The sequence below is a fragment of the Drosophila sechellia genome, chromosome X (genome assembly GCF_004382195.2).
Source record: "Drosophila sechellia strain sech25 chromosome X, ASM438219v1, whole genome shotgun sequence".
Taxonomy (NCBI): Eukaryota; Metazoa; Arthropoda; class Insecta; order Diptera; family Drosophilidae; genus Drosophila; species Drosophila sechellia.
The window spans coordinates 17,654,651-17,677,778 of NC_045954.1; the positions used below are offsets into that span (position 1 = coordinate 17,654,651).

The following is a 23,128-nucleotide window of genomic DNA, read 5'->3' on the forward strand; positions in this document are numbered from 1 at the left end:
TAAAATGAATAAGCTGCACAAAAGTTTCAATAATAAGATGTACGAATAAAATTTATTATGAAATGACCAGTTGTGTTTGTTTCGCGGTATCGAATTTGGTCATAAAAAAGCCAAATACACAACACTGCGCTTTTCACTCTCGTGCTCTCTCGCTCACCGCATACAGTGCGCGCCAGCAAATGGTTACTCCCTGCTATTGCTACAAATATTTACCTATATAATGTTCTGAACTCCTTAAATCCAATACGTTGTTCACAACTGCTACCATCGTTAAACAATAATAAGAGGTCTATTGATGGTCACAAAGTTTTTCCTATACTTTCCGGGATATTTTTTACTTGTGTCGGCTACGTTGGACGCCACTGTAGGTGCCTGGTTTTATGAATGAAATTCTTCTTGGTGATGATGGTAAAGGGGTGGGAGGTAATAACATAATAGTTAGTTCGCGGAATCGCCAGAAAACCACCAATTTACTTCCCATTGTGTGAATTTATATACGTACATGTTCTGGATTTTCTCCCGAAGTTTACCAGATATTCTGCAAATTTAGTATTTATTATACTTATACATATTGTACATATCCCAACCATTAGCAAGTGGGATGTGTACTTTTCTCGCTATTGTGGGACTTCTCAGAAAATATTCACTAATAAGATTTATCCTGTGATTTGATTCTGTTTCCATACATCATTTTAACACATTTTCACTTTTTCACAGCAAAGTTAAGTTGTTTTTAAATAATTTAAAGGTGTTAGTCATACCAAAGATACTACTTCCTGTCAATTTTGTTGGAAGTGTGAGGTCATAAAATGGTCCAAAAGGATCTGTCAGGATATTTGCTAAGTTCCCCTCTTATTTTGATATTTTTAACGGCGCAGACGCAACCGCTGCACTCTGTATGAGTTAAAGGGAGAGGTAAGATGGCCGATATGCACATCTCTTTTCCTTCCCTCGAACCACCGCTATTTTGCATGACGCACCCGCATGTGCAAGAAGAGCCCACAAAACAGTCGCGTCTGCGCAAAAAAAAAAACTGCACCAGCAGACAGAGATAGAGATGGAAACGAGGCGGGAAGTGCGGCAGAGGAAAAGGGAGAGGAGATGGCGTTAGCCGATTGAGAACAATAGCACCGGAAATTGCTGCATCTGTTGTTGTTTTGTCGCCGTTGCTCTTCAGTCCCTTCTTCATCATTCACTCTTATTGCTCTTCTTCTTTGGCATCGGTTTGCCACACCCCCGCCTTCTATTTTCGCTTTGTTTTCTTTGCTAAACTGTCGCTGCACTTGAAGTTCGCTCCGTCCCTTTCTCGTCCATTGTTCCTGTTTCTGTTCCTATTTTCCACAGAAATTCTCAATTGCGGCCAGTACACAACAAAATAAACAAACCAAGCAAGCACCTACAGAAATATATGTTCGTGCATATAGGGAGCATAAGCCAAAAAAATAATAGCCACAAGGCGTTGACAGACGAGGCAAATGAAAACTCAAGTGCAAAATGCAACAGTTGCGTACAGTCGCGTCGCGAATTATTGCCTCACACTCAACAGATGCAGCCACCCACACAAGTGCATGTACACCGCAAGAAACGGTAAATGAGAAATATAAATAACGAATTCATTTAAAATACCTTACATATGTTACGTAACAGAGGTTTTCTTGTGACTGCTGTTACGATTTACATCGTCGAACAAGGTACTTGACTTGTTTCAGACTATTTTCTTTTGGTGTATTGAAATGAGAAAGGCCCCTCATTTTAGCTTCCGTTAATGTTCTGCGCATGTTTGCCAAAATTTTGCACTTGTCCTAAGCATAGTAACCGTGTGATTGCTATTCGCCGATTCTGTGCGCCTGTTACTACGATTTCGAAACATGTTCCCTTTGATGTGTTTGATGAGTGTCAGATAAGGCACTGGACGGACAGGTTCGTAGTGGAATTGAAAACGTATGCTGTGAAAATAGGTTTTACATTAACAAGTGTAGTTGCTTTCGTTACTTTACTAATGAATGATTTTAATAACATGGTCTTTGTAAAGGTAAAATATTTGTATCCTTTGATAATATGTTTTAAATTCGATAATGCAATGGGTTAGCGCAATTGGTATTCAATAGCCTCCCCTTCGTTTACTCGAGAGCTTGCTGACTAGTTAAAGGAACTTAAGTCCCACAGCTATTCCCCTTAAACGGGGCACATAGTTCTTTGTATTCGGTTGCAAACAGTCGGGACCACGGGGCGTATGTTTGTTGTGTGCGCAGTGATAACATGATTAGAGCTTTCAGCCCGGCAATGAATGCACCTGCATTGTCGTGGCCCCAGAGATCCAGGTAAATATGTACTTAGCAAGTACTGCTGCTTCTACGGATTCACCTGACGTATAGAGACAGAAATCATGGAGATAACTCACACACACACACACACATTTTTACATCTCGCGCGTTCGTTCATTCATGTAATTTCGCTTTTAGTTTTTCCTTTTTCCTATAGTTTGATCTTCACTTCTCGTCCACCCCGTCGGCTGGCTGTTAAAATTAAAGATAATTATGATTACCAACAGACAGAAGCAGCAGCAGCAGCCGGAGCAGTCGCACTTGAAGTTGCCAAGCAGAAATCATTCATGCAGGCAGACCCACACAGATACGGATGCGAGTATCTTTGAGATACAGATACGCATCGGACAGCAGAGGGCCAAAATAAAGTAAAAAACGCACTAACTGTTCTTTGGCTGAAAATTTCGACTAAAAGATACCTAAGTCAGCCTGTAGTCAGCGATGTTATTCATTTTTTATCCTTTATTTTTATAACTGAATAATATCTAATTTTGCAGTTCAGTTTATTTCAACTCCATATAGATGGAAATACAAGATTAAATTTTAGAATCTGGGTGTGTAATATACCCCACACCAAACACAAAACAATGGGTACAACGACGGATGGCCGACTGAGAGACAGCTTCAGTTCACAAATGATTATGATAAAAAACACAGCCACAAGAACGACAACTCTGGAACAGGTAAAGAACATCCATCGTTGTGTTTTATATGTTTTGTTGTGCCCTGTGTTGTTGCGTGGTTTTTCTTTTCTTTTTTGTTTTTTAGTACTATACGTATATAAATAAATTGAAAACAAGAGGGAATAGGAAGCTATGTATCTACAATATACCCTGTAAACAGTTTCAAAATGTTGTACTTTGTAGTAGATATTCTAAGAATACACTGTATTTGTAGTAAACTGAATGCCAATAAAAAATGTATTTTAATCTGAGATATATTATCCTCGAAATTCCTTTTACAGGGTAGCAAGCGATCGAAAGAAAGGTTGGAGGAACAGAGGTTTGAAGGGCATTGAGGGTAAAGAGGCTTAGACAGGCTCACATGCTGATGAACCGGCGCTGATAGTGAACCTCCGACGAAAAAGGGGCGTGGCACTGTAGGGGGCGCTCGTTCAAAAATGCACAGGAAAATATTATGTATTACAATATGAAATATTACAGCATATATGTATGTATATATGTTGCTCATACCCTCATACCCTTTGAAGCAGTTTTGTTTGCCCTAAAATAGTGAAACATTCTGAGCATATAAACAATTTCAGTGCACTCAAATACTTAAACGATAACGCCACAGGCGCAATGAAATTTTCGGCTGGTGGAAGAAATTAAGACAAATCAAACAGGTTTCTCGCCGGTCCTGCTCCCCCCTCCCCCACCTGCCTACCCCCTGCTCCTTCCAGGTCTTCAAACGACTCACCGCCAAAAAGGTAGAAGGTATAGTATATACTATACATCAGGTAGGAGACGCGATGTTACCAACGACGACGAAGGAAAATGATTTCGTAATTAGAAAATTTACAAGTCATTTCTCAATTGCGCAGGGGATGGAAATAAGCCCGTGTGAAAATGAGTGTAAAGGAAAACGACCCTCGGGAATGTCGGTTATTACTTATCGGAATAAACCCCTTTTGCCGGCTAACCGCAGATAAATCAAGGCAAAAACAAAGCTTAGCTGACAGGACGGAGAGTCCGCAGATGATAACACTAGAAATGCGTCATAATCCAGCATTTGGGGTAGGCGAAGAAAGCGAGGGGCGCTGCACGTGTTAGGGACCAGGACCTCCAGGACCTCATGATTTGCCACGATTATAATCGACGGAGTAAACACGGGGCAGGTTGGTTGGGAAGACATGTAAACTAGATACGAAACTATGGGAAATGCGTCGGGGAAATTGAAATGAAAATTGAAATGAAAATGGTGCTGAAAGGAACTTCAGATGTCATTGGATTTAAGGCCCTTCGACATTGACGACTTGGGGAAGGTAATTACAAATTTTAGGCAAATAGGTTTTTATACGCAAACGGATGAGAGATTAACTAGTTTACTAACTGTTAAAATCAAAATGCATTCAATCAAAGGAAAGACGATTACGAAACGAGCTGAATTTTAACGATATTTGTGCTTTAATTGTGTTTTCCAATCACGTATTTCCTCATTTTTATTGCGATTTGTGTGCCTATTCCAATCGAATCCTTCTGCTGACCCTTTTATACATTTACTATAATTTAGCCTCGAGTCTCGCAGAAAAAAGAGCAACATCAAAGCGGATTCCTTTCGGCTGTGATTAATGATCCGCACCGCATCAGCTGTCAATTGGCCATCAAATGGCCCACCGAGAGCCGGAAAAAAACAAAAAACAGGCGGCCCACTTGTCAACCCATTTCAGAGTTCCCCTCCTGAAATCCGCTGATGCATCCAACATAAATATGCATGAAATCTGTGCAAAAAGAGAAGAATAAGAACTCTGTTCCTTCGGGCTGAGGTCTGCATTAATGCAATATTCCCCACTCTATCGTTTATTTTATTTTTATTTTTTTTCGCCTCAAAACCTGACAAAGGTCCAGGGACAGACGAGGATCCCTATATTTCAGAAATGACCACACACAGGGAAATTCCAAAGGTTCTGTAAGCGGCAAAGGTTTATGCGGGCTGGTAACCAATGGATGGATGGTCTCTCAAAGACCCCGCCCCAAAACTTTCAACACGGCCATCAAGTGGGCCATAAAAAATGCTTCTAGACTCACGCATAAAATATTCAATTAATTGGCCTAAGGAAGTTGGGGAAACTGTCGGGAGATATGTCACCTTACTTTTCGAATCGAACGCTAATTAAAAACCCATGAAAACTGTGATCCACAAGGGTGGGGGACTTTGATGTCCGCTTATTAACGCGGTTAGGTTTTAAATGATTTTCTCTCATTTAAAAAAAGAGGGTATCTTCGGACGAATGGGTTATACTAAGTGGGTCTATTTCCAAGTTTTCGATAGCTTACCAAAAAATTACCCACAAGTGACCTTATTATCAACTATAAGTTTCTGATTTTTAAGTGGAATTAAGTGGCAAACTTGAAAATGTCTGAATAAATTCCTAGGGTAGTGTACCAGGTACCTCAGCGTCTGTAGAACACCAGCAGTTATTCTTTTGTTTGTTCGACTTCTTTTCGGCCGAAGAGAATGGCAGGCACCGTGTTATAATTATGGGCAAATGAAATGATTGAAGTGCCGGGCCTGCATTTGCATAATGAAGTCGTTGGGGTCACCACTTCACTTCAGATCACTCTGGATCATTTTGGAACACTTTGGAGCACTTTGAAACTCTTTGGCCCACTTCACGACGCCACACAGAGCGCTGTTCTTATCGCCGCCCCACTCTAAGAAATGATGTTCCTCTTCCTCCTCGAACCCAAACAGATCTGACCTTATTATGAGCATTGTTATTACTATTACTCGTCGAATGCTAAGTTGTCCCAGAATGTTTGATTTGATTTTATGCATTTTTAACGGGGTTTTCCCAGAAATCGTCTCTGTTTTTACAATTCATATGAAAAGTGTTATAAATATGTATGGATATTGGAAATGGAAAAGGGGTAGGGGCTGATCCATCGGCATAAGCTTTCCAAGTCGTGAGCGAAAGTGAAAATAATCGTTAATTGATAAAGGCGCTAAGACGTTGTCTATGGAATTGTGAAACCTTGAAAAAAGAAGTTAATGGCACCATTCAATAGTTATCATCAAATTGGTAATAACTTGCAGGCCATTATGATCCTTCACGTTTAAAACTTGATGATTTTTCAAGGCCTTGATTCTTAGTATGCAGCTATCCTTAGAAAAATCGATCAAGAATTAAAATGATCTGCTGATCGCATCAACAGGAAATCGAATGCAATTAAATGAGAATCGATCGATGGAAAAGTCTCGCATCCACTCGACCAATATGAGTTTGCATTGCATGAGCTGAAATGGATGCACAGGGAAAAAATGTGATTTATTTATGAAAATATTGATTTATCTAATAAGCTTATGGGCTTATACAGTTCTTTAGCTTCAAACAACATAGCTAATGTACCAATTCATTAGTGTAATCACTGTTTTGTTCAGTGTAAAAAGTTTGAGTACGAAGCCGAATGGAACGCGTTACCCATTGATACGTTTTTGAAACGGAATTGCTTTTCTTGCCTTGCCTTCGCTTAATGAAAATTTGTTTTCGGGCTGGATTGTTTGTTTTCCCGGCACCAAAACACACACCACAAATTGCTAGAAGCGCGAAGATCAGAACGGAACCGAACCAAAAAAAAAAAAAGAAAATAATAATAAGAAATGAAGGAAAATTCAAAAATATTACAGAGACGGCCACTGAGCGTGGGGAAAATGCAATTCGAATTCCATTGGACATGGAGATGCAGCGATGGATCCGCAGATCTAATTCAATTAAGATCCATAGATCCATAGATCTCTGCGTTAACTGGCGCCCTCGATACTGTGGCCTTTCAGCTCTTTCCGGACTTCAAATGTGGCCGCATTTTAATTTCGTTTAATTGTCATTAATAAAACGCTGATGAAAGTCGAGTGGCGCAGACCAGATATGGATTGGCCTATAACTATCAGTAGCTCGTGGCTAAAAGTTAGAAATCGGATAATACAGTGCAATTATTAACATTACGTTTGCCCTCATCTTGCTTGGCTTTGTTATTATTAGCTTTTAGAATAACATAACCACATAACCAGTTAGCCAAATGGAAATCCAACTGACTTTTACCAATGCATAATATTCAAGTGTCTCCCACCTGCATTTGTGGCCATTTATTAGATGCTCCACTAACGCTGGCAGAACCCATTCATCTCGCAGCTTGATTCCCTCTTTTCTTTCCCGGCTTGTAGGTGTTAATTCCGCCGAGACCCTGACGAGGGCACACAGTACCTTCATTAGCGACCAGGCCAGGCCAGACCACTCTAGACCAGACTAGACCTCCCACCACCTCCTCGTCGATTTGCCGGCATTGTCCTCCGCACGACTCTCTTTTCACACCTTTCCCGGGAATAATCCACATGGGGAGAATCGGAGAATCGGAGAACTAGGCAACTGGAGAACGCAGAGACTAGAGCAGACAATGACAACAAATGAAATCCATACATAATCATAATACATAATACATAATAATGAGCACAATGCGGCCAGAAGTCCCCCTGCCCCTGCCACCAAAAAACTCTTCCATTCATATTCTAATGGGCCAATTAAGATGCACAAGCGAAAAAAGAGGAAAACATATATATATATATTTCTATATGCAGTGGAAACCGATCTCCAGACAATGGAGATGGAGTAACCCAAATATTTTCCACATTAAGCTTAAGTAGCTTTGCTCATTAAGATAACAAAAATCGATGTGCGGTACGGAAAGTATCGGCGTTTAATTGCTGCTCTCTGGATTATGTAATGTCTGGCCAATGGATACCCCCCCGTAAATCCCCGGGGAATCCCCATTGCCACTAGCCGATTCCCTATTCCCATTCCCGCGGGCAAGGTGTGCGAGTGCTCCACTTTTTAAATGGGTCAGCCTGCCAGAAAATCTCATCCGCAGAGCATCTGATCAATATCAGAAATCCCATTAAAAGCGCTTGCGAAATCATTATCCAGCTCCAGAAAAGAAGAAAACCAGAAAACCGGGAACAAAATCGAGTGGAGTGGAGTGGAGTGGAGTTTTGTTGGAGGTGCAAGATATAGGGCATGGGGATCTGAAAACAGGCGCCGCCGTCTGGCCGCTTGAAAATGTTGCAATATTTTTGGTAATTGCCGGCACATGAAATACCAAATAATTGGGTTAATGGAAATAAATAAAAACAGAATGGGCATTCTCCCAATGGAATTTGAATGAATAGGAGCACGACCATTAAATAATATATGTACTATATGCATAATTAGAGCAGGAAAACGAAAATATATCCAACTAATATGTATTCTGTGGAAAACATATGTGTGTACCTTAAGGATTCAGTTCCAGAAGTTTCCCTTAAAACGGAACAAAGCACTGTATTCCTTAGAACAGTTTACCACCACCCACATCCATTTTCCAAGTACAGAGCTTAGGCTGCCTATTGCATTCGCAGTCAGCTTTTGAATCGCTTTTCCTGTCTGTGCTAACCTGTTGATGCCTGACAATTTAAATGGCAAGTGGCTTAAACTAACGAGCGGTGGAAAAACCAGAGGAAATGGCAAATTTTCCAGGCACGTGGACGCATCTGAAGAAAAACGCCCGGATAGCCGAAGACAAGACAGCGCTCGGCATTCACGTGTAAGTCTACCACTAAGCCGGAAAATCTCTGGACGTCTCCTTCGTTTCCTGGAGGAAAAACCCACTGGCCCAGCTTGTTCCTTCTCAGTTTCCCAGTTTCCCTAGTTGCCCAGTTTCTCAGTTTCCGAACCGAAGGCGAACTTCAACGTCGCCCGCCGGATAACATGAAGTCAATTCAATTAAAAGCTCGTGTTTCATTTTGATTCTACTACCCAGCGGTCGGTATCTGCCGAAATGTGGGCGGGGCAGTGGGCGGTGGGTAGTGGGCGTCTAATGGGTGGGGCACTGTGCGGTGGGCTGTTGTGCCGTCCAGGGGACAATGCAAAAATCCGAAACAAATATTGCGGCTGCTGTGGCAATGTCAATGAAATAATAAGCGCACAATAAACAACGACAAATTGCTCTTTTACGCAATAAATGAAAAACAACTATGCACTGCACAAAACAGAAACTAGATCTAGACTATGACCTTTAATTAAAAAAAGTGCTTGAACTTAAAGTTACTAAGTGGTAATGCATCTTTAAAGATACTTTCTTTAATGAGGATACCTGTTAAATAAGCTTCTTTAATCTTTTGGCTACGTATACTTATAATAACTTAGCGATTATACTGTTAGAAATTTGCATATAATATAGTTATTATTTAAATCCTTTTTAGATTATTTCTCGCAGTGCAACGACCTATTCTGGCCACATGGACACGAAGAGCACACACACGTTGTCGAGACACGTTTCATGCTGATATCACCCGCTTTGCCGCCTGCTGCACGGAATCCAAAATCGGGCAAACGACGCAGGATTCAGTTCCTGCCACTGATAACAGCATTTGATTCAGCCAATTGGGGAGCTTATTTGCTGCAAGCGTAGGATGATTCACGGGACAGATTCTGAGTATCGACGGATGACACATGGGAGTCAATGGGGCAAATCATCATGATGCACTAAACGATGGCCAATTACCTCATGGGATATTCCACTGCCAATCACACTAGTTCAATTTTAATTTTAATCACATGAGAACATTATTTCAATAGCCAAATCGGTTATCTGCATATAGTGCCAATAATTTCATAGCACTAAAGTGTACCGCGTGAGTCCATAAATTATTACGGGGCGCCAAAGTAAACAAATTAAGGAGAAATATGTATATAGCCATTCTTAAATCAGTAAATTGCCTTTGAATTTTAGAACTGCTTTCGAATTGTATTTATTTATAAGCTTTTGTTCATGCCCAAATGATTTGTTCCATAAATCAAAATACTAAGCTAGCAAATTTAATGTACATGCGAATGAAATTTTAAGGGGAGCACAAGAATGCAGTACATTCGCAAGTGCTGACAGCTCCTGGGCGAGGAATTAACAATCCAGCGTAGCATCGAGAATAAAAATAATAATTATGGGAAAACAGGCGACATCAAGAACAGTATTCATCCCATACCCTCTTCCCCACATATTTGCAGATACAGTTAGACGAATTTTAAGGGAATGTTGCAATACTTTTTATATGAAATTAATTTGTTGCATTTCTAGTTTACTCCCTCTCTCATTTTTAATACATTCCCTACCACGACATCCAAATTTTAAACGTATTTCCCCAGATGGCAAGGTCACACTGCACCTTGCGTACCTATTCAGTGTGACCAATTCTGCCAGCGAAGCATGCTAATTTTCTCCTTGTGTACAAATGCCTCCACATCTATGTATATCCCCACATGCATAATAATGCACGCACCAACTGGGACCGAGTTGGATACAGCATTTGGCATTTGGCAGTGAAGACGGTGGATAGAGATTGCCGATCTGAGGATGGAGGTTGCAAGTATATATGGGGATGGATGGCAGTGACCGACCCGCAGACGGTCCGCAGATTTCTTCTTTTCTCGTCGCTGGCGCGCTTTGATTTTGCCTGCTGCTCGTTTTCTGCTAAAGTTCAATGCGCCCCCAGACAGGCCCCTGCGCGCCCTTTTGCAATGCCTGTTCAGTTCCGCATAGTTATGCCTCGGTCGGCTGCTCATTGGTTGGATAGCGGCTGGGGTGTATCAGTTCGAAGCGACTGAAGCGAGCAAAGTTTAAAATTATATGTAAGAAAGCTACAGTCCATATTATGTTTACACCTTAGATGTCATATAGCTTTTTTCCGCAACCTGCAAGCTCATACTGAAAGAAAGCATCACATATAGAAGTGTGACCAGCCGAACAAACAAAGCAATATCCATTCTGCGCGGTGTGACACAGTCGACTCCCTTTCGCGACCCCTTTTTTCGCCGTTTGTTTGCTCGGCGGTGTCACAGCAGGTTGGCTGGTGGCTCCGGCTTATCAGCTCTGTGTTGCTGTGGTCTGGATGATTTCTGATTTCTGTTCTCCGGAAGGGGGCGGAGGAGGAGGCCAAGGGGCGGTAGGTGCCACATGCAATTGTCGGCCGACACGCCTTGCGGTAATTATGTAAATTACCTATCAACAAGCCAAACAGCAACAGCAACAAAGCCAATTGCCGCAGTGACGACAACTTATCAAGCCAACTTCGGTTGCTTTTCGCGGCCCGCGGTATTGAAAACTTAGATAAATCTCACTCTCCTCTTGGTCGAATGAGAAAAACTCGTAAGGGGGAGGGGAAAAAAACAACACAAAACAAAATTATGAGTATGCATCGTTCATGTCCGAGAGTATCTGACATTCAAATCGCCAAATTGGCAACACAACAAAAACTGGCCAAAACAAAAACATTTTCTTTGCCCAAGGCAAAAATAAAAGGTAAAAGAGAAGGTCGAGGAAAATCCAAAAACAGCAATGCACAAAACTTATAAAGCCAGACAGAGATGCGAGCAGATCATGTGAAAAAAAGTTATATACATATATTTATAGGTACCCAATATAATCCAAACAAATTCCTGGGGTCTGGAAAATCTTGAACGTCTTCCTCTTCGCCGTATCGATAAACAAAATATTCTAATGGTGAAAATTTCGCTGAAAATGTTCGATTAATTAGAGATCAAAGCGATGGGCAATACCGAACTCGAAATGTCTTTGAAGCACGCAAGCCGGGCTCATCCACCGATCCATTGACCAACTTAGACCCGTCTCTCCAGATCCCTCCTCACCCTCATTTTCCCTCATTTCATCGATACTCTCCTATACTCGTAGAGACTGCCCCTTTCATCTGGGTCTTTATCATCTCCTAACGAGGCGTGAAATTGTTCATGTTAACTAATTGGTCCTGACGGTCAACGGACAGTGTGAAGAGCATTGATCGACCACAGTGATCTCGAAAAGTATGCAGACCATCTGGGAAATTTTGCGTTCAGTGAAGTTGCCTGGCAGTCAAGGGAAGTCTCAATAAGATGCCATGTCAGAGGAAAGAAAAATATGAAAATGCAAGATTAGCTTATATCCAAGATCATCGGAAAAGATATAGTGATAGATATTTGCTTAATACTTTGCTAGATTAGCTTCCATTTTTAGATCCACCGTAATTGCTCAAAGCCAAAGTAAGCCGATTGTGATATACGGATATTTGGGTGGGGGATATCTCACTTAAATGTCGACAGCTGCTCGTAATACAATCAACGATTCGGAAAATCTGCTTCACATTGAGCAATGACAACTCTGCCTCAGTTCTTCAACTTACATTATATATTTTGAGTTCGGGTTGTTGTTTTAACGGAACTTGGCTTAGGCTAAGATGGTTGATTGTTGGCCCGTCTAGGGTTACATCTACACCCAACTGAGGGTTAAGGTGCGGGCGATTGAAAAGCCGGAGGGGCGGGGACTTAACACCTGGGTGGCCAGCCTGAAACCAACGTGTGTGGCTGCCGCACAGGTAAAAGGAGACAATTAATTTCATCTTTCGATTGAAAATCAACGCGCAGCATCAATAAAAAAAAACGTAAGCAGGAAAGCGCTTGAAACTTGAGTGTGATCAGCTCGGTCGGTTCGATAGTGTCGGGAAAATACTGTGAGAAAATCAAGACCACCTTTTGATAGTGCGGAGAAATATGAACAAAGTGTGGTACAACAGGCATGTAACCTTATGTATCGCATTTAATGAAAAATAAGTTTATCTATATATTTTTGCTAGTTGAATTGTATAATTTTCGACACAACTGTTTGAACATCTTTGCAGTCTAAGTTTTCTTTTCTAGCAGATGGTGATTCATGATGTTTAAAAATCGGAAAGCTAATTCCCAGCTAAAGGAGAAATATCCCTTGTATCTGGCATATTTTTGCGCATTCACACTTTATGGGTGCCCAAGCAATAACAATAACAATTTCCTGGTAAACACAAGTCCCGGTTCGGAAATCGTTAAATGTATTATTATTTATGGGCCATCGCTGGGATATCGATGTTTACAGTAGTGATATCAATATTTGGCGAAAATTTCGGGGGTGCCGTGTGCGGAAATCAATCTGTTCAGTTGAAAACCCATATTTCGTGCAGCCAAACCGCAGATATATGGCCTGCCAGATTTACCCTTTTTGACTTTTCCAACCCCCTTAATTTCTCAGTTACCCCTCGGAAAAAAGTCCCGATGCAAATGCAACCCTCGTGCGGGTCCTGCAATGAAATAATTTCGTGTAATCCGGTGCGCGTGCTCTCAATTATTGTGAGGCGATTTCGAGAGTGAGGATGGGTAAGTCCCCGGTGGAAAGGGGGTTTTTTCAGCAATCAGAAGCGGGGAGGGGAAATATTCATCAGGGTTTGCATTCTCGGAACGAGGAGGCCCAAAGGATTTAGTTGCATACACTTTTCTTCTGAGGCGTTCTCTTAGTTACAGTGCAAAGAATCTGCTTAGATGCGAAAATGATGCCAAATGGGCAAAAATCATTAATGGCAAAATTAGCAATGATTCAGAACCACATAGCTGCTTAAAAGTATGCAACAAAATATGATGAAATGGAGTAAACTCCGAAAATTGACTTTTACATAGTCTATAAATATCAGAAATATATATATGTTTGTTTAACTAATATCATTAACGAGCGTGCAATGGAAATCAATACATTTTTAAAACCACACAGATGCTTAAAAGTATGCAAGGATATATGTTGAACGCATAACATTTATCCATTACATACCTTTATATTAACGTTAAACCTTTAGTGATTCCTATTTTAGGGCATCTAGCTGTCGGTGTTTTAACACCCTGAACTTTGCGCTCGAGTTATTGTTCCCTTCGCCATTGAGACACACACACACATATATACTTGCCACATACACTCATACAGTCGTCTTGAGCAATGGAAAATTCATATTCATATTTGCGTAGATGTAAGTGAGTTGGCGCATATATCATTCGTGTTGCCTGCACTTTGAGCTGTTTGAGCAGTCGGGAAATTCTATGGGCACTTTCAATGGAAACGCAAAAGTGAAATTTTCTGCTCTTAATTACGTTCTATTTTTGGCCACCGAACGGAGGAGCGGAGCAAACAAAACAATTCAGACAGGACAAAGGCGAAATTCTCCTCTGGCAAATCGCATTTCATGCCATCTGATTACGCCCTTCGAATCGTATTTTTGTGTGTTTTTTTTTCCAGGAATTTTTTGGCAAGCTTTTCGACTTTTAAGCCCTCAAACATGTGAGCTGGATTTTAAGTCGGCGTTCGGAAAATAATTTCCCGTTTCGGCCAACTCTGATGTGTGCCGCAATTTTGTATGCCTGAGTATTTGCCATTTTTTATTTTTTTTAACCCAACAAGCGACAAAAATATGACCGAAAATGAAGTAAGAATATGCTTGCCGTATAACAAAAGGTATTGCTGCATCTGGATAAATCCTGCATTCAGGATTAATTTCAGTTTCTGGCTAAAGCTACTTACAAATTCTGGTAAGCCCTGGCCACTGGCGAAAGCTTGGGCACTTCATTTGCGCATTTGATAGCGGTGATTAAATAGAATTGGTATTTTTAGAATTCAAGGAAATGTATTGCGTTTGCGATTAAGTTTAAGTTTTCGCCACAACAAAGCATAGTTAGTTAAGTTCTTAAATTAATTTAATTAATGTATGTGAGAAAACCTTAATATAAAAGCAGTCCTATCAATGCGACCATTACAGTTCCCTAAAAAAATCAGCACAGTAGCAGCTGTCTGGGTCTGTATTTAAATCTGGATCTGAATCCGAATCTGGATCTGAATCACTGGCACAAGTGGGCACAGCTTTCAAGAACAGCGAACCCCGAGGAGAAATAAAAAACTAAAAAACCAAATCCCCGACACCGATCCACCGCGTCTCGCGATTCAGAAAAGATTGTGTTACAGGCGTGCTTTTGACGCGTTTCAAAAACAAGATGCAAAAAAAATAAAAAACAACTCTGAAGAGGGAAGCAGAACTTGAGCGATTAAAAGGGGTTCGGATTGGGGATTAAAGAACACACGTCCAAGTTCAAAGGCATTAATCTGCATATGAGCGAGTAAGGCACGAGCAGCTGGAATCCATCATCGATTGGTTGCAATATCGATTAAGAGAAGCCAACGAAAACAAATGCGGCCAATCGAATTAAACAAAATAAAATTAATGCGTTTTGAGAACCGTATTTTGGTAAACAATAAACGCAGGGCAAATGGTTCAAGAATTTTCGCAGGTTAAAGGACATTAAACTTTCGGAATTTACCGTCTATTTGAATGAGATTTCCGGTATGATTGAAAAAATGCACAATGAAGCACGAAGTGGCAAGCACGTGCGACAAGGAAAAACTCACAAAGATTTTCAGATGCAAATGGGTAGCTTTAAAACTATATATACAATAATTAACTTATTAAAATGTATTGAATTACAACTTGTTCTTTGTTGCAAACTAATATAAAAATATTAAAAACATTCTTGTAGCATTTTTCTTTTCTCGCTAAATTTGTAAGCGAATTTTAAATAAATTTCCTGCACATTCTGAGTAAATTTGTATTATTTAAATTTTCGCTTTTACTTTTTCCTTGACATTGCCCTGCTTCAGTAATTTGTTGGCTTCATTGTGCTTGAGCTATTCTTCAATTTTCTTTTTGTGCAGATCCTTCCACTTTGTTTTTGCATTTTGTTTGTTTTGTTTGCACTCCTTTGTTGTTTGAGCTTTCTACATTTTGCTATACCTGGCCCATGCCTTCAGTTCGGTTTTGCTTTTTTCTGCCATGACGCACATACAAAACAAATAAGAGAAATAAGTAAAGGTTAGACCTCAAAACGTGCAGTCTATTGAGTACCCTCTCCAAATATTTAGTGATGGGTAATTAATCAAAAACAACCGTAAGTCTTTGCAATGAATTTCATTAAATATCTCTTAATATTTAACCATCCGTTATGGTCATTATTGAATTGTCTTGAAATAACTTGAGAATTCTATATTGGCTACAAGAGAATCACCTGCAGTTTTATTTGCAAACCTCTCGTTAAAGTGACGGTTAACTCTAGCAAAGGGTATGGCAATGGCATAATAAAGGAACCAAAGTGGAACCGACTGCAAAACTGCTGTCGGGAGCTGCTGTTTCTGTTGTTAATTCATGGAAATTTATGTTTTAATGGCAACAACAACTGAAACTGCGAACTGCAAGCGCAGGCAAATTGCGAGCGTCGGCGGCGGCTGCGCTTTTTGGTTTCTCATTAAAAGCGAATTTGCCTGGGCGACAATAATAGCAACTCGGTACAAAAACGCCGCACTGACCAACTGAACAACTGAGCACCAGCAGCCAGGTTGTTGCGGTTGCCATAGTTGTCGTCTGAGAATGCGGGCGGAAGAGTCAGGGCGTCAAGGAAGTGCAGCGGGGAGTAGGTAGTGGAGAGGGTGAGGGGGGAGGGGGGTTGGGGTCTGCAATGCGTGGGCAGCGACACCGAAACCAAGAGCGAAACCGAAAGTGCAACTTGCAGCGTGCAACTTGCCACCACAAGAAAAATCGACTTCGACGCACATACCCACTCGACTACAGTCTTCATTCTTTTCATTTCTCGATTATAAACATTTAAAATAAAAATTAAAATATTTTAAAGGGATTGTTTTTGCTTTAAAAAGTAGAACTTCAATAAATGTATATTCCAATTTATAGTTATAGCCGTTACTCGTAGAGTAATCATTTTCCTTATATTTATTATTTTTTCCCCAGTTTCTACCGATATTCCATAGGATATTTAAATCTTTCACTCGACTATAGCAATTTCTCTGATTTAATTACTCTAATTCTTCTTTGTTAACATATAATATTGGAATTATTTAAAATGTCTTTAGCTTGCAGCAAACATATATTCCAATGTAAATACCCAGTAAATTATGTTGCAATCGCTTTTTCTTCACACAAAATACACATAAATCGCGTTTGTTGTTGGACAGCTCGTACAGTTTATGGAGGCCCCACTGTATGTAGTTTTTTGGCTTGGGCGGGCCAGCAGCACAAATTGCAAAGAGCTTTATGACACCTGGCATGCAATTACATGGACATTCCATTCTCGCCCCCAACTCCCCTCCCACCCACAACGAGCCGCAATCAATTATGCAATATATGCACATAGACACTATATTATGTGCAGGCCCGATAAATGGGTTATGTGTGCTGCTCAATATTTTGTGGACCGATTTCATCCGGTTGAAATTTCAGCAGAGTAACGAGTAAATGTTCTCGCCAAGGATAGCTAAGTGGAATTGAGATTAGTTTGGGGCGTTTACCGATTAATCAGGCTGAATGTATTTATTATAATTGCCTGCCAAGCTATTGATCTCGTTAAATGCCAAGCACTTTGGCGTTTATACTATCTTGTATGCTCAGGTGCATATGTTATGGAATATTTATAGGTAAAAGGGACATTAAATGGCTTTAGCCTTTAAAGGATCTTTGTTTCACTGCGATTTTCCTTTCTTTCTGCTGGCAATCCATCTGAAAGCCCTGACTAAAGTTATTATCTTTAACTTTTGCGCTGGAGGGACTGCATTCGCTGCGCTGCAACAAAGTAAGGCCAACTAGGAACCTGAACGTGGTATCTCAGTTCTAATAAGCAGGAAATGGTCGCCTGTCTGCGGCTCGCTTCTTATTTTCCTACATGTGCTGCTGATCTGGATGCACTTGGAAAATGAAACTAGATCTTAAGCTCAAGGCCATAATTTCACATATTTAATAATAAGCGAATCAGCTTTAGGTTTTGCCAGGGCAGGATATTTCCACCAAAGAATATATTTGAAAAGTTTCATTTACTTATGTTTCAGTTTCCTTTTGTATGCCAATTAATACGTTGACTGCCATAAAGTTCTATCAACTGTTCTATATCTTCCTTGTTATGAAATATTCGATTGTAATTTGTGGCTGTGTGATATTGCTGCGGGATCTCGTCTGGAGCCTGTCTGTCATCGTTGGTAGCTGCTGACCAGACATCCAGTCATCCAGCCAGCCATCCAGCCATCCGTCCATCTGTCCGGCGCTCGTCTGCTTCCGGCTCAAATGCCCCAGGCCACGCCCAGGCTCACGGCTCGGACATAAATCATGTTGTTGACCAACAACGGCAGCCGCAGCCCACTGTCATCAGCATTCAGCATTTGGCCACGTTAAGATGGAAAAGCAACAGCTTTGCGCAAAAAAGCAACAACAGATGCGTGCCAAAAACGTTTTGTGCCACAAAATGCTGGCCATACGCTTTTTGGTTAGACACATTTGTCGCGCACTGCCACATGATTTTTTTTTTTTTGTTGTCCATTTTGTTGCACATTTTTTAGCAGTTTATTTTCAACTATTTCAAGTCAATCCAGTTGCTGACAGTCGAACACAAAAACTTAATTAAGCATCAGAGTGGGGCACACAAAAAAGTCAATGAGAAAAAAAAAAATAATCAAAAAAAGAGGGAAACGAGAGCGGGAATCATCGATCGGCACTTGCTTGGCCCAGTTAGGCGCTCGGATTCTAATTCCAATTTCGATTCTGAGGCGAAAATAATGCGGCTGGGTCAACGGTGCGTATGCGCAATGCGGCACAAGTGACTGGCCGACGGCCAATTGGTGGAAAATGGGGTTATGTTTGGGTTGAGGGGGAGTACTTGCAGCGAGTATCTGACGCATACTTGCCGCTTTAATCTCAGGCAAGTGATCTGCAGCATGCAACCGGCGACGACAGACGACTTTGCCGCAACTTAATTTAATTTTCCTTGTTTTTTTCCTTTTTTTTTGGCTATTTTTTGTGATTTGCATCACGTAAAGTGGAACAACTAAATGAGGCGACGGTAGGGAGAAGGGGCTAAGACAATTGGCCAACTATTTGGCGGCTTTAATTGGCTTGCACAATGCCAGCGAAAAAGTCACACGACACCAAAAAATGATGCTTCAAAGTGATACAAAAAAGTTCAACAAAATAAATTGACACTTATTAAAACAACCATGAAATTATAAGAGTTCACTTTAAAATACTAAATCAAAATTAGAGTACGTTTTTAGAATATAAAATGTTATATTATACTAAACTTAAAAACAATACAAAGAAAGTTTTTGTATTTAAGTATGTATAGCCGATGAATAAACATAATTTTTTTTAACGGAAATGAATAACATTATAGTTGCGAAAAAAACCTTTTCAGGCTCCAATGTGTGCAACCAGCAGTCGTAAATCTAGTGGCAGCCACAAGTTGCGGCCCGGCTTAATGGTGTCAACACCGAAAACCAATTGGCAAATGTAGATCTCGTGGCGCCCAGCCACGCCCCCCGTTCGCCCCGCGCCCCAGCGACAATTGTCCAAGATGAGTGAGGAATCAAAAAGAGGAGGGGGTAAAATTTATGGCTTTCAATTGGCATTGACAGCGATAATTGGCCGCGTGTGCCGAACTAAGCCAAGTCAACACGGAGCCAGTAAAGAGGGTTACCAAGTTGGCAAAAAAAAACGCACACACTCGTCGGTCATGGGAGAGGGGAGAGGGGAGAGGGGAGAGGGGAGAGGGGAGAGGGGAGAGGGGAGAGGGGAGAGGGGGGTCCAGAGTGCCGACATATTGACAGCACGCGGGCAGAAGAAGCAACAGCCGCAGCAGCGACTAAATAATGTCCAATATATATTCGGCCATTAATCATCTTGGCCATGGCCTACAAAAGTAATGTATTTAAAACAGCCACAAAAAGCAGCGGCTACTTTCCTTGCAGCGCCAAAGAATCGCTGGCGAAATTTATGGCTGCAGATAATTAAATCTGGATCTTAATCTAAATGGGAATGGCTAAGAAACTTACAATCAAGTAACCGAGTAAAGAAGAGCAAGCAATATATATATTATGCATTGCATTTTGTTTGAATAAAAAGGTAATTAAACAACTCACTTTGCCAACCGATTTGCAAATATTCATGGGAAACCACAACAAGTAGAATGCAAGGAATGCCTTTGATTTAATGTTAAATTGAGTTAACTAACTATGTTAACAGAATTTGCATTCCAAATAAAAATTAGTTTATTTGCTAGCTGAAGTAATTAAACATTGAAGTCAGCAAACCGATTGTGAAAAAATGCAGATATTTCCAGAAAACCGCAAAACAAACGAAATTTTTCAGTAGAACCCACAAACACGATGTCTTAATACACTGAAAGAAACAGAAAACTTATTTCAAACGGTTTTGAAATCTCACACGTAACCCGGCGAAATATGCAATCAATCTTAAGTGGGGTTTTTTCAATCACTTTTTCATATCTCACCATTCAAATTAAGCGATGGCACTTTGTCGCTGTTTATCTGCAAATTTTTTGTTTGCTTGCAGTAGTGGTAGTAGTTTTTTCCCCCAGTGAGTACAACAGTACGTATGAGCATTGTCCGCGTTGTTTGTTATAATTTCAGATAAGTTGAGATTGCCGATTGTCGGTTACATTGTTTTCTTGTTGCGGTTGTTATTATGCAAATTTTGGCTAACAACCGCTTTCAAAAATGGGCGACCATAGTTTCAGGGGGGGTTTGAATTTTAATTAACGTTGCGCATACGCCGCGTGGTACACCCTGCAACTGCCATCCTAGGTGTGTTCGATGCCGTTGGACAAAAAAGTATGCCAAGTAAATACTGTTTTCAAAACGAAATAATGAGCACACTTTTTTTCGGCGTTTTCTGTTTGTTACTTGCTGGTTGCTGCTCTTTTTTTAAGCTGCCTTTTTTGTGTGCTTAGATGCAGGCAAAGTCTAAACACTTTCACTAAAAATCCACCAAAGGCTACACGAATTTCGTGTCGTACATGACAAACTCTCGACTCGATTTGGTGGGCATGCAGAGGGGTTGCGAGGGGGTGGGGGCAGTGGGTGGGACGACAGCTATGTAAGTGGCTTAAACAGCCTATGGCTCATCCTATACTCTTGGTACCGATTCCGTGAAAATGGCTGCGAGTCTGAGTTACTCACTTAATATTTATTTGTTAAAAGTTAAGGCCTTACCAATAGTCATAAATTTAGAAAAAATATCTAAAAATATTTAATATAATATAGTTAAGGCCTTACCAATAGTCATAAATTTAGAACAAATATCTAAAAATGTTTAATATAATAGTAGTGCTAATAATGTTTATAGGACTTAATCTATAATAATTAATAAATATTTATAAGACCTTATTTGCACTTAATAAAGAAGAACATAATATTTTCCGAAAATATTCATATTATGTGGAAAAACCAATGGCACTGCTAAGCCAAGTCGTTAGAAGCAATCCCCCATATCACTCATTGCCCAATTCCATGTGCCTCCAAGTACTTAACCCCACAAAATGCCGACAGACTTGGACACCCCCAATACCACATAATTCCGCCGCAGACCAGAGCCAGATATCCGCTGTAAAATATCGACAACTACGACCAGAGAAATGGCTGTGGAAGTGCCTGTATGTATGTATGGTGGAAAGAAGAGACTCACTGGCGACATTGATTAACGAGTGCTTAGTTAAAGCGGCACTCAAACACGCGCTGCTAATGCCGCAGATGCCAGCAATAATAGTTGCAGCAACAACGCAGCAGCAGCCGCAGCAGCAGCCGCAGCAGCAGCCGCAGCAGCAACATCAACAAACAAAAGTCAACAACAAGCGCGCACAATGAACGGGGAAATAAGCGACAACAAAAGTGCAATCATAATTCTCTCCGTTTTATTCGTCTTCAGATTTTTATGATGAATAATTGAATGGAATCTAGGAATAAGTTTGAAGTGGGGAGCACTATTTATTGCCATTTTCGCCATGCATCTGTGCAAATACTTTGAAATGTGTTTATTAATTGCCGAGTGAACACCCTTCAACCCGCAGTTAATTTCAAGTTAGTCAGTTGCACTTGGTATATATGCAAATATATATATATATATTTAAACATATTTGAGGGGTATATGCGACTGGGCAATGACCTGGAATGCCCTAGTACGCGAATATGCAGCTGTGATCGAAGTAATGCCAGGGCGCTTAAGTAGCAATATATTTCAAAACAACAAAGTTATTTAACAATATTGCTAACGATTTTAGTGCAAAGACTAGTGCATGGATAACTAAATATATATATAATTATATATATAGTAAAATGATTTAAATTAGCAAACAAATTAAGCTGAGATTATGATATGTGTGCTCTCTATTTATTTATTGTTTGTTGAGGCCATAAAATTAAGTTATGCATTTATTGTTGCTGAACTTTTGCAAAAGTTGCCTTTGAATTTGTTCTCTTATTTTATGACTGAGTGCACCTGTTTATTCAATTGAATTGTTGCTACGCACTCAAATTGAAATTTTCATTAAATATTTTAGCTTGTTAAGTAATCTCCCAATTAGTTTTCCCTAATAATCATGTCTATTATTGGGCAATGACACATTTTCTACCATTGTTAATCTATTTATTTACATTCTGAAACAACAAACTTACTCCCGGCTGAACTTTGATCTTGTCGCATTACTTAATTAAATCAAATGAATCGGTTATTTATTTACCAGTCCGATTGTTCTATCAGCTTTGCCCTTTTTCACTTCGTTTTAATCTCATATACTCATAACTAGATTTTATTTTTGGCAGTGGCTCTTTTTTTTTATTTCGTTCTAGAATAACTACAAATCACACTATTAGTGAGTCACGCTGGCCAACAACAAATTACGCACAGAAATAGCTTAAACATTTGGAGGAATATAGGGGGCATACCATATATACTGTGCATACTTCCTATGATTCATTTGGCCAGCAGCTGGTATAAAATTGTAAATTTGTTTCAAAATTGCGTTGGCCAAGAGGACAGTCATCTTGAGCCCAAATAGCTCTCTATAGAATAAATCAACTAAAACATTCAATCATTCAATCATTTCATTACATTTTTTCGACTTTTTTCTATTGACTCGGAAAATTGCAAAGCACTTAAATTTTATTGAAAAAAATACTTTCCTAATAATATCATTTTCATTGGATTCTTTTTAGCTATATTATGCATTTTAGTCTTATTCTTTCACTTTTACTACTGTCTTTAACTATATTTTCATTTTAGGTTAGTTCAAAAATTTTATTTTAATAAATGTTTTAAAGCTGCTCTAGCTAAACAGCGATCCCAATTTAATTGCTCCATTCTGGCTTACCCCTTTACACAATTAT

At 40.1% G+C, this 23,128-nt stretch overlaps 1 protein-coding gene across 2 annotated transcripts in view; it reads right to left on the bottom strand.

The window, feature by feature from the left end:
* Nucleotides 1-23,128, bottom strand: part of LOC6618088 (rho guanine nucleotide exchange factor 10) — a 96,959-nt gene that overhangs the window by 51,309 nt on the left and 22,522 nt on the right. The gene's annotated exons all lie outside the window — the stretch shown is intronic.